Source organism: Equus caballus, chromosome 1 (assembly GCF_041296265.1).
Source record: "Equus caballus isolate H_3958 breed thoroughbred chromosome 1, TB-T2T, whole genome shotgun sequence".
Classification (NCBI taxonomy): Eukaryota; Metazoa; Chordata; class Mammalia; order Perissodactyla; family Equidae; genus Equus; species Equus caballus.
Window position 1 is genome coordinate 196,367,109 of NC_091684.1, and position 14,599 is coordinate 196,381,707.

The 14,599-nt window shown below is 38.9% G+C and overlaps 1 long non-coding RNA gene across 1 annotated transcript in view; it reads left to right on the forward strand.

Annotated features, from left to right (window-relative positions):
* Nucleotides 1–13,448, forward strand: part of LOC106782224 (uncharacterized) — a 78,158-nt gene extending 64,710 nt beyond the window's left edge. The window contains exons 6-9 of the long non-coding RNA XR_011441192.1: nucleotides 7,072–7,235; nucleotides 7,416–7,635; nucleotides 11,605–11,730; nucleotides 13,205–13,448. This is a non-coding gene — a long non-coding RNA (uncharacterized lncRNA). The remainder of the gene's footprint in view (nucleotides 1–7,071; nucleotides 7,236–7,415; nucleotides 7,636–11,604; nucleotides 11,731–13,204) is intronic.
* The last annotated feature ends 1,151 nt before the right edge of the window (nucleotides 13,449–14,599 follow it).

Sequence of the window (14,599 nt, forward strand, 5' to 3'; positions counted from 1 at the left end):
CAAGAAAAGAAAATATTTTTCAAATCAGAGCACAAGTCTTTAAAATTATAGCATTCATCGTTGACTACTCTCTTTTTTAACTTCTACAGGGATGGTCTTTTATAGTTACAAATATTGTTATTATTCTGAAAAAGCAAGTCTATCGCTAGCTGAACCCTATGATGAAGAACAAAAGAAGTGAAAATTGAAGGTCAATTTTCCTGTCTTACTATGATTGTCCAAACAACCTCTATTTGTTCCATGTAAATAAAAGACAGTAGGGGAAATGGTATTAGCATAGAAGTGTGGAGGAGAGAGAGCTCCTAAAGTGGTTTTTCTGTAATGAAATAGCCGCATGGTACACATGCTAGGAAAGCATTGGAAAGCGAGCTTATGAAAATAGCCGAAGTGGATCAGGATGGGAAATACTTCTCCACCACGTAATTTTGTCCTAATGCCTATCCTCATCAAGTTCTTCAGATGTATTGGCCAGTCAGATGGACCTGAATTGCTACAGCATTTCCAAAACATTTGGACTTTATTATCATCCTTCACCGAATGAGGATCATCATTCTCCTGAAGCAATATTTACTAAGAATCCACTATGCTCAAGATGCTAAGGGAATTGCAATAGATAAGATTATGATACAGTATCTTAACGATTAATTTACAACTTTTAAACTTTATTTTAAATTGTATTAAAGAAGAGCTCAGGACCCTCTTCCTTGTTAGGCAAATGAAAACGTCATTTTTCCTTCTTAATATTCTTCATTAATCTTGCTGCAAAGTGGTTTTGCCGCGTGTCCATTTAGCTCTGTTAACCTAAGAGCATGTCTCATATATTTAAAGAGGTGAACAGGAAGATTGTTAGAAAAAAATTTACAGCCACCATGAGCTTTCGTGAAACTAATGCAAAATATTAAAACATAAAACCATTGCAAAATAATGCAGTTAGAAGTCCAAGAAAATCGCATGATCACATGACCAGCACCCAGGAAGGAACGATCTGATTGCTGGGCACAGAAATGGCACCAGCACACATGACGGATGCTCTCCCTACCGCTACTATATACCGTTATTTGGGTACAACTGGGGGGAGCATTGCCAGTTAGATCCAGATAGCGTTCGTTAGCGAAGTGGTGACAGTGGTAACAGAAGCTCATTTTCGCCTTCTGAGAACTATCTGCTGGAGCCGAGTTATCAGTCAGCCTTCAGGAGTCTTAGTCCATGAGCAGATGCTACTATTCTCTTGGTGCATAATCAGATCTGTCATTAACACCTCCACAGTCTGCTCTATTTGGGTAGAGAAGGTAGTGTTCCTCTTACGGGGGAATCTAAGGGTTTTGCTATGCCACAGTCAAAAATAAAATGGAAATTATTCCTGGGATCTCATTTGTGCTTTATATGATCCGGTATGAAAACCTAGGTTCCTCCTCGATGTTATGATAAGTTTCCCGTTTGTCTGACTGTATCCCTGCCTTGGAAAGTGGAAGGCTCATTAGCCAGAGAGTAGACTTTTCTCACCCTGTGCTCTCAGCTACCACTTACTGTCGATGCCGTCTTACCCTTGACTATAAAAGCTCCCTATTTGCTGAATGTCTTCCCTTGCAATTTAAAAAAGAAAGAAAGAAAAATCATCTCCAAGGCCTACTTATTTTTTGAGCATGTTTTGGTTTTGGAAGTTAGAGATTGAGTGGTTAACTAACTAATGGTTAAAGGGTTGACTTGCTGTTCTCCTCGAGAGCAAGGATAGTGTGTTGTACTTATCAGTAATAAATAACTTAGACCTTGCTAGATGCAGAGTAGGCACTCGGGATGGACAGAATCTAACCGCAGCATAACCAGGACATATCAGAGTAAATAGGACACAATTTTGATTCCCTCGATGCCAATAGCGATGGTCACAAATTCCCGATCCTTCTATTGGGCACACCGTAAGACTGCCCTGCTAGTCCCTCCCTGGGAGTCAGGCACATTCAGGTGACTTGCTTCAGTTCATGAAGTGTGGGCAGAGGTGATGTGTCACCTTTTGAGTGGAAATCTGAAGAACCAGCACCTCGTGTGCCCATTTATTTATTTTCCTAAAATAATTATTATTTATTATGTTATATATTTAAGTATGCAATACATTTGTATGTTATAATTCTGAAAGGGTGAGACAGGGCCTCTGCCAGCCTTGAAGGCCTGCAATTAAGAGAACCTCTGCCAACCCACATCAAACATATAGTATGGAAGCAAAATAAGCATTTGATGGTCTTAGCCATGAGAGTTGGGGATTATTTGTTATTGCAGTGTAACATGGCTGTCCTGACTTACATGAAGTGAGATCAAAACTAAGTGCCAAAGAAGGAATAGCAGTTAATCAGAAGAATGGATGGGGCGGGCTGTTCTAAATAAAGTGGGTCTATAGACAAAGGGGCAGGTAGATTTCAAAGTCCATCATTGAGGGGGAGAACACAAAATTATTGACTTGGGTTTGATAAAATCAGCAGAGAAATTTCCTCAAAGAGTAGGCTTTTAACCACCAATTGAAGTCAATAAACAGAATTGGCAGAGTTTTTGAGGGAATTTGGGATGGAGGAAATGCCAGGCATTTGCTGGAAACAGTCAGTCTACTTTCCTGGAGAGCACGCATTCTCTGGGAATCTTCCCTAAATTACCATCCCTACTCCTGTCCAGAGCCGGCGGCAACTACGACCTAGGAGGACTCCTCAAACCCAGCTTTTGACCTCCAGGAAAATATGCAGATTTTCCCTCGGGCGCCTTTTATAGCCTACATGTGTTTTAAAAAGTGGGCAGGAAAATAAAACCAGATAAAACTTAAGGAGGCTGAGTTTTAGTGAAGTTAATGGTCTTGTCCCAGCTGCAAAACAATGCAAATAAGGGAGAAACTTAATGGACTAGAAGTTATATTTTATCATATTATATTTATTTAATGTTAATTTAATGCTTTTGAAATATTACATTTGAATAGTAAATATTGCATAGGGAAATTTTTTTTTCAAGCTGCAGTCCTATTGAAAATGTAAAAGGAATGGTTTTTGAAGATGCTGACAAATAAAGCAGAAGGATACAGTGGGTTCTTCCCAGCAGTCAGCCGCGCTGTCCAGTGACAGGGTACCAGGCAGTCCTTATGAGTGGAGGATCTCACAGCAGTTTAGTGTTAGATGCACCTGCGTCCGGCTTACCAGAGGTTCTCAGCGTGGGATCTCGGTTCTGGGCTCACACCTTCACTGAGCATGGCAAGGGCTCCAGCTCCTTACCCACAGCCCAGTTGCTGGGCCCGGGCGTCTTTGCGTAGCATCTTTGACAATAGACTTCACCTTCTTCTCAAAAGTTGTTGATTCAAGACTCTTTCCACACTTGGCACCTCGGAAACGGTTTGGTGCCAGGGCTTTCCAGCTCCAGTTATCTTTCCACCTGCAGATGTGGAATCTCCACATCTGGAACAGTTCTTGGCATCTCCATGTTTCTTAGCAAATTTAGAAGTGATGGATTCGGGGCGAGGTTGAACTCTTGGGCGGGATGCCCAGCCTCTCACCGCCGTGTACATTGCGCGGGCCAGCACGCTTCTTTCCACAGCAGGGTTTGCAGTACATCTTCCTCAGGAAGCACCACTGTTGTGTCTCTACACGAGGCCACGTGGCTCATGGTGCTCTCAGAGGCCTCACACTGCCACCACTGCCCTAGACGGGCCTTCCTGTGAGAGCTGGGGCCTCGCCCCTAAGCAAAAGAAGGCAAGGGTCGGGGAGCGGGAAAGGGTTGCAAGGTTGGATGTATGGACACATGTTTCATGTAATGAAACTTTGAGAATCGCTGTCAAAACATTCTCGCACAGATCCTTTATAGTTTTATTTTTTCCTAATTACCCTGTATTACTTCAATAATGATTAATTTATATATTTAATTGCTGAACATTAGTCCTTAAAAAAGCACTGATTATTTTTAAACTCACTACTGTTCTTTGAAATTATTCCTTTTCCTTAAGAACTATTATTTTTTTAATACTACATACATTCAATTATTTTTCTTTAGAGTCTTAAAAAAAACCTTATTGGGGAAAAAATTTAAACAAAATGTGCAAACTAACTTGGTTACCAATCTTCAAAATAACGGTCACGTTTCATTGACTATTTGGTTGTTCTATCATTAGCGTGGAAATAAATGGACTATAAATAATTGGGCTTGTGGAGTATAAAGCTAAACTTGTCAGGCTTAGCTGGTTAGAAACTGCTTTTTTATTTTGTATTTTCATTCGTCATGAAAGATATGCAGAATTGCTTCCACGTCACTTTTAAGTAGCTGAACGTGTCTATATATGCATATTCCCTGGGGTTATTGGAATAGAAATTCCTTCCAAAATTAAGCACCAGATTGTCTAGAAGCATAAACACAAGGAGTAAAATTTTACCTTTAGTGATGTTAATGCAAATCTGGTCACAGTCATGAATATATTATTTTTATTCTTCTGGATCTGAGATTGCTATATCAGAAATGGAATTTTAGCCCGTTTATCCTGTGGCTATAACAAATTACACACGTACCAGAGAGCACATCTTTTTATGTTCTTTTTTTCTGGTATTACAAAATATAGCCAATAGCTCACTTTTTTATAGAATGTGAGAACTCTCTCCAACTCTGAAACGATTATACCACCAACAGATCATTATTCCAGTGTAAGCCAGCGCAGTGTCTGAGGTTGCTGACCCTGGCAGGCTCCCTCTCCAGGGTTATCAGATCAAACATGTTGACTGAATTGATCCCTGAGCTCCGTGACCCGCTGGCTAATGCATGAAGCAGGTCTATCTCCCAGGAAACTGATGAGTTGTTTTCAGTCTTGACCAAACTGAAGAGTCATGTTAGTATTTTATAGACAAAGTTCAAGTTTAGCAGACTTTATCCAGGACCCTTTTGAGATGATCATATTTTCCATGAATATGTGTTTGGATGTGTGGTGTAGAGTGAGTGCATGTGTGCATGTGTGTGTGTGTGTGTTGAGGAGGATAGGAGTTTGTAGTCCTTAGACATCAGTTATTATATTGTATTGTATTATATTGCTTACTCTCTCCGCTAGACATGCAGAAGCCATAGAGAACAACTAAACACCATGTCGGGCAAGAAAGCGTAATGTCTTTAGATTTCCATTTAAAATGGAAACACACCGAGAGAATTTGAAACTATGTCTTCACTAACACTTTAGCTTATATTCATATTGCTTATGTACATATCAAAAGTATTATTCTTTCCTGTCATTTGTTTTACTTGTTTACATGAACTCCCAGCATAATCGCAGGTGGGCATGCTGGGGTGGTGAGATGTCTTGTGTGTACACGCTGGACCATCTATAAATGACAACGTATTTAACAGGTCTAGGAGTTGATCTAGAAGGAGAGAGATTATGAATCACGATAATCAAAGTGCTGGGTCCGAAACAGAAAGATAGCTAATCATTTCTGAGTGGTGACATAGACCAGGCACACTCCAAGTGTTTTACATGAATTCTTACTTTTTATCCTCTCACCAGCCCTGTGAGATATGTGCTGTTACTGCCTATTATTTGCACATGAGGAAAGCAGGTCTTGGAGAGCTTAAGTCATTACTTTGAACAGCATAACTTGTATTCTTTTACTTGTTCCAGTTTTATTGAGAAATAACTGTCATACATCACTGTATAAGTTTAAGGGGTACAGCGTGATGGTTTGATTTACATATATTGTAAAATGATTACCACAATAGGTTTAGTTAACATCCATCATGGCATATAGATGCAACAAAAAGAAGAGAAAAACGATTCTCCTTGTGGTGCATAATTTGTGTTCTTAAACAACATGCTATAACAACGTGGGATTTTCCTGTGTGACAGTTTCTTGAACTGCAAGACTATATTTATGTAATTACCAATGTAAAATTCAAACCAAGTCCTTATTCTCTCTTTGACATTAACCACACATAAAACTGAACACTGGACGTTTCAACGTTGCCATCAGTGCAGTGCATCTTCGGTTGCAACACCCATAGGATGAACATCCCGCCATGACCAAAAGATAAAAGAGGAATGCCGTGGAGACTTGGGGAAAGAGGACCGACAACATTTCCTAGGTTTATCACCTGACTGTACTTGAAACATGAGATGATAGAGTGTTTAAAGAATGAGAACTGATAGGTCCGTCCATTTCTTTGCATAAGGTGCTCTATTCTTTTCAGATGTAAATTAGCCCAGTCATATTAAATATCACGCACTGTGTGAAGAGTTGGGTAATGAACTCCATCCAATAATGAGAGCAGAGGGTACCCTTCACTCGAAGTGCCTTCTGTTCCAGCTGTTTCTACTTATCTTAATTCTCCTAATTGGGTTGCAATTAGGCTGTGAATGAGACGTTAACATGGGAATTGGAGATTTTCAACAAAAGGGTTTACTTCTTTTATTGTTTTGTGGTTCTTAACTTTCAGAGGCCTGTTTCTTGCCACATGTTAATTAAAAAAATATTACAAAGTGTTTCAGACAAGCTTATGGCATACCAAGAATAACGTATTTACATATCCACAGATCTAACAGTTTGGCTGCACGAAAAGCACTGTTTGGGAAAAATTCCTCAATTTGTTTAGGGCATGAGATAATGTTTATTTAAAAGCTGTGATAATACGTCATATTTGTTTCTGAAGTTTCTCCAGGCCTGACTTCACTTACTAATATGAAAGCTATCAGCTGGCCGAGGTGATTGGAATAGTAAGGTGAAGTCTAGGTCCTTGCTATGCAAAGTGAGACCCCTGGATCCACAGCGTCAGCATCACCCGGGAGCTTGTTGGAACTGCAGAATCTCAGACCTGGTTTGGTTTCAATCCTATTGAAACAGAAGCTGCATTTTAACAAGATCCTCAAGTAATTTATATGCACATTGAAGTTTGAGAAACCCTGTTAGAATCTAATTATAGCAGCAAATCAAAGGCAATTCCAAATTAAGAAAAAAAATGTCTTATCATGCATTCTGATCATATGTTAAGAAAATAAGAAATCTCAGCTAGGTAAAGTAGTCTAATGACAATTAGAGTTAAATTTTTAATAACATCACTATTTTATATGTTAAAAAATAGGCTAAAACATTTCCAAAGCATTATGTAAGAAAAGCACAGAGCCAGAGTTGAGTTGGAAAGCGTGAATCCTGTTGGTTCTTCAGCCTGTTGTCTCCTGAGGAAGCCGGACAGTCCAACTTTCTCCTCCTCTCTGGGTCAGCGGTGCTGCAAGTTTGAAGACCGATGTAAGGCTCCAGAGTTGGCGGAAAGTTTTCATTCCATCCACAATTTTGCCCACTCTGTTTTCTTATCCATTTTAGTAATCGTAGATCTCTTATTTATTTTTTAACTTCACTCTACCTCATTGTGTACTTTGCCATTAAAAAAATTTAATCAATAATATATTTTCAAAAATCCTGTTGCAGAGGAACAGATTCCTGAGGAATGCCGTGGAGCTATTCATCTGAGTGTCATCTGTCGCCAACCACCGACATCAAGGTGACAGCTGAGATTTTTGCGGTTGCGCTGTAAGAAGCAGGACACACTTGTGAAGTTTCTAGCGGTCACTGTGTTATCTTTCTTCACCTGTCTCTTTGCTGTCCTGAGATTTGAAGATGTTATCCATAAGTTTCATCTGTTTAATTAGTAAGTTAATTAATAAGTTAATAAGTTTAATTATTGGGCTACCCAGTTCCTGGCTGAGGAGGGGTGTCATAATTTCTGTAGCTGATGTGATGGCAGGGACTGTACTATTTGCAACTGGAAGTCATTAGAGGGGCAGCAAATCACTGAAGGAAAATTAAGCCTTTCCCCAGGCTTAGTGATCATCTCTGCTGCAATTTACCAGCGCTTCGTTTTATCCATGTGATAATCAGCATTCAGTGTCCGCATATCCCTGGCCTTTCTTTTCCCTTCCTTCACTATCAGCATCAAGTACTGCCTCTCCAAAGAGCTCAGGGGTGCAGAGGCTGGGCTCCTTGCTGCCTCCATAATTGCTGTCCTACCTGAATGTGTCTCCTGATCTGTGGCTGTTCTGAGATAATGAAGGGATTGACATCTTGTGCATTCTCTTCACCTACTACGTGTAAATTAAGGCAGCAAACGCTGGTTTCATATATTGCTGGCCAAGTGAGTCCTTCCATATTTCTACATGGTCTCTTCATTGGAGGAAGTTTCTGTGTCCCTGATCAACTCAGCTCCTTTCCATGGATTCCTGTGGGTGCTCACAGGACATTTCTCCCAGTAGATCTCTGTGGCCTGCTTGGCTGTTTCCTGCCTGTGCACCATCTCTTGGATAAGGATCTCCTTCGTGTGTTTGCTTCTCATCAGAGAACATGGCGAACATTGTAGTCTTTGTTCCTTGCTAGCTCTGTGCCTTTGTGGATTACTCGTTTAGCAGCAAGTTGAATCCCTAGCAATTCGAAGCTCTTTTCTAGAGCGTCACCTTCCTTGTAGCTTTGTCCTCTTCACTGTGGGAACTCTCTTCGTGCTGACCCTGGATGGGTTGTTTCTACTCACTGATGGAACTTGTGTATGCTTGGAACCACGTTCACATTCTCAGTGCTAGCATCAGCCAACAATCTGCTCCCCATGCTATTTTCTGTTACTTGCAACAATCAACTCCACATAATGCAAGTAAACAAATGTCTTCATTGTCTCTCAGATGCTTTACTTTCTTAAAAGAATTTTGTAAAATGTGGCAAAAATTTGAGATTAAATTTAAACTCAGGTGGTGAGTGTATGGATGTTTGGCATATTCTATTTACTTTTTTTGAAGATTTGAATTGTTTCACAATAATAATAGTTTTAAAATATAGTTTTGTTTTGTTCAAATAGTTTTAAAGATTAAAAATGGAGCAAAATGCAAAACTCCTATGAACAACTGTGTCAAGCTTTCATAGCATGCTATGCTATTGCTGACTTAGGCAGAGCAGCAACAATGCCAGGCAAGTTTAAAATTTGAGCCAAGCAGAGTTGTCCTAGGATTCCCTCTATCTGATGCTCTTCTTCCAAAAACTACTCATCATGGTCCCTACTGACCAGATATTTTATTAATTACAACTTTCTCAAAAAGGCCTTTCCTGCTCAATAACTAATAATCCCCCATCTCAATTCTCCCTATTTCTCTTCTCTACTTTACTTTTCTCTATGATAATTAACATCATTTCCATTTATGTATGTACTTTTTTATTGAATGTCTCCCACCACTAGAATATAAACCCCATGAAGACACTGTAAATCCAGTACCTATAAGAGTGCCTGCCACATAGGACACACTAAGTAAAGATGTGTTGAATGGGTAAATGAACAAACAAATAACAGAATTAATGTCAGATAATATGCTCTTACCCCCTTAGGATATTTTGGTGTGCCTGAATTGGGATTAATATTTGTTGGAAATCCCGTGGGCTCTTGAAGTTTCCCTTTGCTTGACATCTCTCACTTCTGATGCTCTGCAGCTTCTTGACATCTGGATTCAGACAGACGAACCCATGGACTGCTCAAATACATAGGAGCACCTATTAAGATTTATTACCAACAGGAACAGAAATTGTGAATTACCACAGTTGCCCAAGATAATCTGACCCTGGATGTAGCAGACACTGTGTCAATATAAGAGATCTTATTCTTAGGATCCTTTATTCCTTATAGCCACTCCACTCTGAGTTAGCTGAAAGGGATTCTTTCCTCAAGATCTACAACACCCACGAGAAAGGTAAATAAATTTGATGTTCTTTGCCATCCTTGGCGGTGAGAACTAATAACAGAAACTTGGAAGGGAAAGAAATGGTCAGCACTCAAAACACTTACAGAGCAAGTAGTAAACTGGACTTCAGATAGCCCAGAGAAAGAGGAGCAGCCTTGTAAAAATACCTACTTTGGAATGCTGCATTTCTGATTCCTTTTCATACTTTGAATGCATCTTCTAGACAGGGCTCTGAGGAACATGTCTATACCGAATGAGTGATGAGAAAGCCACATCTGGTCTATAATGAGGTGCTTTCAATTAAGAGTGATACTTCACCCCAGTTATTCTGACTTGTGCTAAAATCACAAGGTGAAAGGCATGTCGGGCCAGGCCATCTCCAGAGCAAGTGCGCTGGCTACACCCCTGCGGAGCCTTCGTGTGGTGATGTATACATCTTACAATGATAGCACGATGTTTTAACTCAGCTCTCACACACAAATTTTACTGCATTTTTCCCAATCTTAGAGTAAAAATGTATTTTCTTTTCCATTTTTGCTCAAGGAACACTATAAATTCTCAGTGACTCAGAACACCTGCCACAGTGAGTGCATTTCTTTCTCTATGGAGTTGAGATCAAGAACAAATAAGGCCTCCAGGTTTTAAAAGCAGGGAACAAACAGCTGTACATTGGAAGCACATGGTATTATTGGGAATAAAACAATGAAAAATAAAAAAGTGAGAAGCTGGACAGGGTCTGGAAAGATATTTTCTCTTCTTAGCTTAAATGATTGCTGTAGAGATTTTCATTTACGATCAGCAAATACTTTGCTTGCTTAACACCATGATTTAGCTTATGATTTTTTTTCTCTTTGATAAGATTAAGAATCCAGTTAGGCCAATGAGTTCTAAAATGTGCAGACCCTGCCCTTCCAAACACACACACACACACACACACACAGGAATTGTCTACTTACTAGATACCTATGTGTACACTGTACCTTCTCAGTTTATGAGCTCTACAGAGGCGAATCTGGATGCTATTGTAAACTGAAATTCCCACTGTTGTTTTAGCCCCAATGAAAACTATCCTTGTGTTTTCATGATAACTCATATTCTACCGCTGGCAAATCATTCCTGGAATTTATGAAATTATTTCCCATTTTGACATACATGCACTCAGGGAGATTACTAAAGACAAATCTTTTATTGGGCATTTACAATTCTGTATAGATTAGTTTCTTCTTCCTCTTCTTCTTCCTCTCTCTCCTTCTTCCTCTCTTTCTCCTTCTGTCCTTTTCACCTTCTCCTTTCTTCTTCTTTGTCTGTGTCTGAGATCACTATGCCATCTCAGCGCTCTCAGAAAGAATGGAAAAAGGGCAAAGGCCCTCACTCTCTTTGCAAGTATTTTTCATTCTGGCCAAAACAATCTTCAATGGATAGGCTGTTTAATTCTAGCCAAATGTAAAATATCAGACTCTTCCCTAAGAGGTTGTGTGTTCCATTAGAAGATTCAGGGCCAGGTGTCAATTGATGGATTCCAATTCTGGCTCTCTCAACAATAAACTTTAGAGAACTGATCCTTGGCTCTGCCTTTCTGTTTTCTCTTCAATGAAACAAAGATACTACCAGTTGTGTGTCAGATAGGGTTACCGCACAGCTGCGGCTGGTCAGCTCTGCTTATCTCCAAGAATGCCTGGAAGTCTTGTATCAACATTTGGCCAAGATAAGAGTGAGATATTTTCATTATTGATAAAGGGCATTTTACAGTTTGGAGCTCCCCTCCAGGTACCCAGGGCCAAATCCTCTACGCGGCTTAGGGACGGATTGATGGTTTATACTTGGTGCCACCTGGTTCAACCTACATAGCCTGGCTTTAGCTACGTAACCAGTAGGGTACAAAAAATCCTGCTATAAATTTTTGACAGGGCAACCTTGAAAACAAGATGCCTTACACATGTCTTGCTGGTTTATCATCTGAAGACAAAGAATCTCTTCTGCAATTGAGAAATGAACATGTGGCTGCACCTGGAAGTGTCAGACCCTCTGTGACGGTATGTCCTTTCTCCTGTTCTACTGCACCCTTTACTTTAGGTACAGCTTGATGCCAGCGCACCTGTGGAGGCTGTGCGTCCTATCCATTACTGGGCTCTGTGGAACTGATGCACTTCACTCTTTTCAGAGATAGTTGAGAGGTCCTTTTGGATAATACATTATTACTTTAATTTTCTTCTTCCTTGCACTAACTCTGACTAGAGTAAACATATTTTCAAAACAGAACACAGGGAATAGTAATCAAAGACTTTTTCCTCTCTCCAAAGCCATATACCATGTGAACCATTTCAAAGAAATGTAAGATTATAAAATATGAAGGTACATAATTTCCCAAGCAATTTTTGGGGGGACAAAAGGGGACTGGGAAGTGGTGTTTGTCATATATTTTGACTCAGCATCACAGATATTTTTGGTTGTAATACATTGGGTATGTTGATGCTTAGTGTCATAGTATTGTCTTTCTTAAAAATCTGCAAATAAGACCCTTTTAAAATGAATTAGCCAGTAGGTGTTCCCAATTTACAGACAATAATTCAAGTTCACGTTTGAGGGGTATTGAATTTAAGAGTCTATAAGTGCCTAATTGGCATTGCTTACTAAAATTTTAACTGACTAGAAATAGCTTTTGTTATTTTGAAGGAACATTTTCCTATCCTATTTTCTAAGATAATATTGCAACATTTTCAAAGTGATGTTCACCTATGCTTTCTCGATCTCTCCAAATAAACTATATTCAAGGAGAGTTGAACTTTTTTTGCTTTTAAAGTCAACTTTACTTTGAAAAATACCCCAGTGAAATTCAAGCCCAGGGAAATTCAGCTGTGACAACTCCATTTCCGGTAATAAATAAACAGGTTTTACTCCTTCTATAAATGAACATCTCAGTTGTAGTTTGAGTAGATTTATCAGTCTAAAGAAAACAAATTTTTCTTTTCCTCATCTTCATGAGATCATAGCTTTCATTAGGCTTAGAAGTTGAATGCCACGTGCGTTCAATGAGGACAAGGCTGATTTCTCACCTTCATTGTGAAGTGCTGATATCTAATGAGAATGCAAGCAGATGTTTTGCCTTTAAAATAAGTTAAGGAAATTGTAGTTGGTATATTCTTTAGAAACTTAGGGTGAACTTGGAGCCTGCGGTGGGAAAGAGCAGACGTCGGACACAGTAAGCTAAGGAACAAAGGACCGCAGTAGCCCTCTCGTTTAATAGAAGAGGAAGAGAAAAAGGCGAGCTTAAAAATAGTCTTCAAGGCCATGAAATTTTATTATGAAAAACAAACAAAGCAAGACAACCATCTAGTATTTTTCACTTCAACTATAAATAGACAGACTAAAGGCTTATGTCGTAGGGTAAACATATGAGATCTCTAATATTCTGACAAAAGAATGCTATACATTTTAATGGTTTCTTTGACGTTTTGTTGAATTTTAGCTGAGTATGTGAGGATTTGATGACTTTTAAAATCCTTCCAGCTCCAGGAGTTGCTGAGTCTATCAAAGTGTCACCTCTCACTGTTTGACGTGGTTATAACTGCAAAACACCCTTCCGTCGTGTACAATAGGAACAGCCTTCAAAAGATGGGATGAAGTTAGGAATGTTTAATCCCACTTTACAGAAGAGGAGAAAAAGAAAACCAAGATTTTGCAGTGCTGAGTTTCTATTTTTTCTCTGTATAACAGTAACTTTATTTTTAAGATAAAAACTGTCATTAGATAACTTTGTACATCTCACTGGTTTTGTGTAGCTTTGAGCAATGTACAATATTCTCCCTTCCTTGAAGTTGTCTGATATAAGTGAATTTGTGGTGGCATAAATGTATTAAGGGGAACAGATATTTCGCTGTTTAAAATTCGCTAACATCAACACTTCCCTATAAAGAGAAAACAAATAAAAGAGAAATTGTCTTCTTTACACAAACAAATGGACCTGAAAATGAAGTTTCATTTTCAGAATAACTTTATTTAACCAAAATATAATACAACACAAAAATAGATAATTGGTAAATTTTAAGTACATGCACATATATAGAGACATATATAAAATCATTATATAATTGCAAAGAAATAACAATATCCTCAAAATGGGCTAATTTACATTGAAATGCCCACAACCAAGTGGTTTTAAAATTATCAAGTTTCCATGTCCATTTCTGACACAACATTTATGCTGAAGATACTAATGTTAGTGACAGACCATGTATACGGCCAGTCATAGATGGATCCCTAGGAGAGTTCGGGCTTCACCTATAACAACAAGAATTATTGTACAGGATACCTTAGAAAAATCTCCCTCTATCAATCTATAAAAATAGTCAAGGGCTAAAACTTTTTACCAGCTCTTTGAAGTATAACACTGAAACTAAAATAATTATGCCTATATAAGATAGAATACAAAGACTAAACTGGATGCTATCGTCTTATCTCTCAGAATAATGATAAGAATAGCATAAATAGCAAATAATAAATAATAGTTAAAATAAAAGGAAAGATATAATAAGACTTACTCTGTGCCAGGTACTACTGATTATACTATCAAATGTATTGTTTAGTCTAATTTTGTGTGTGTGTGTGTGTAAGATTAGCCATGAGCTAACATCCACAGCCAATCCTCCACTTTGTGCTGAGGAAAATTGGCCCTGAGCTAATAACCATGCCAGTCTTCCTCTATTTTACATGTGGAATACCTGCGACAGTGTGGCTTGATAAGCTGTGCGTCAGTTCACACCTGGGATCCGAACCTGCAAAGCCAGACCATTGAAGTGGAGTGTGCCAACTTAACCACTATACCACGGGGCTGACCCCTAGTTAGTCTAATTTTTGAGGTACAATTATTATTTCATCCACTATAAATATGAGAAAATGGAGGTA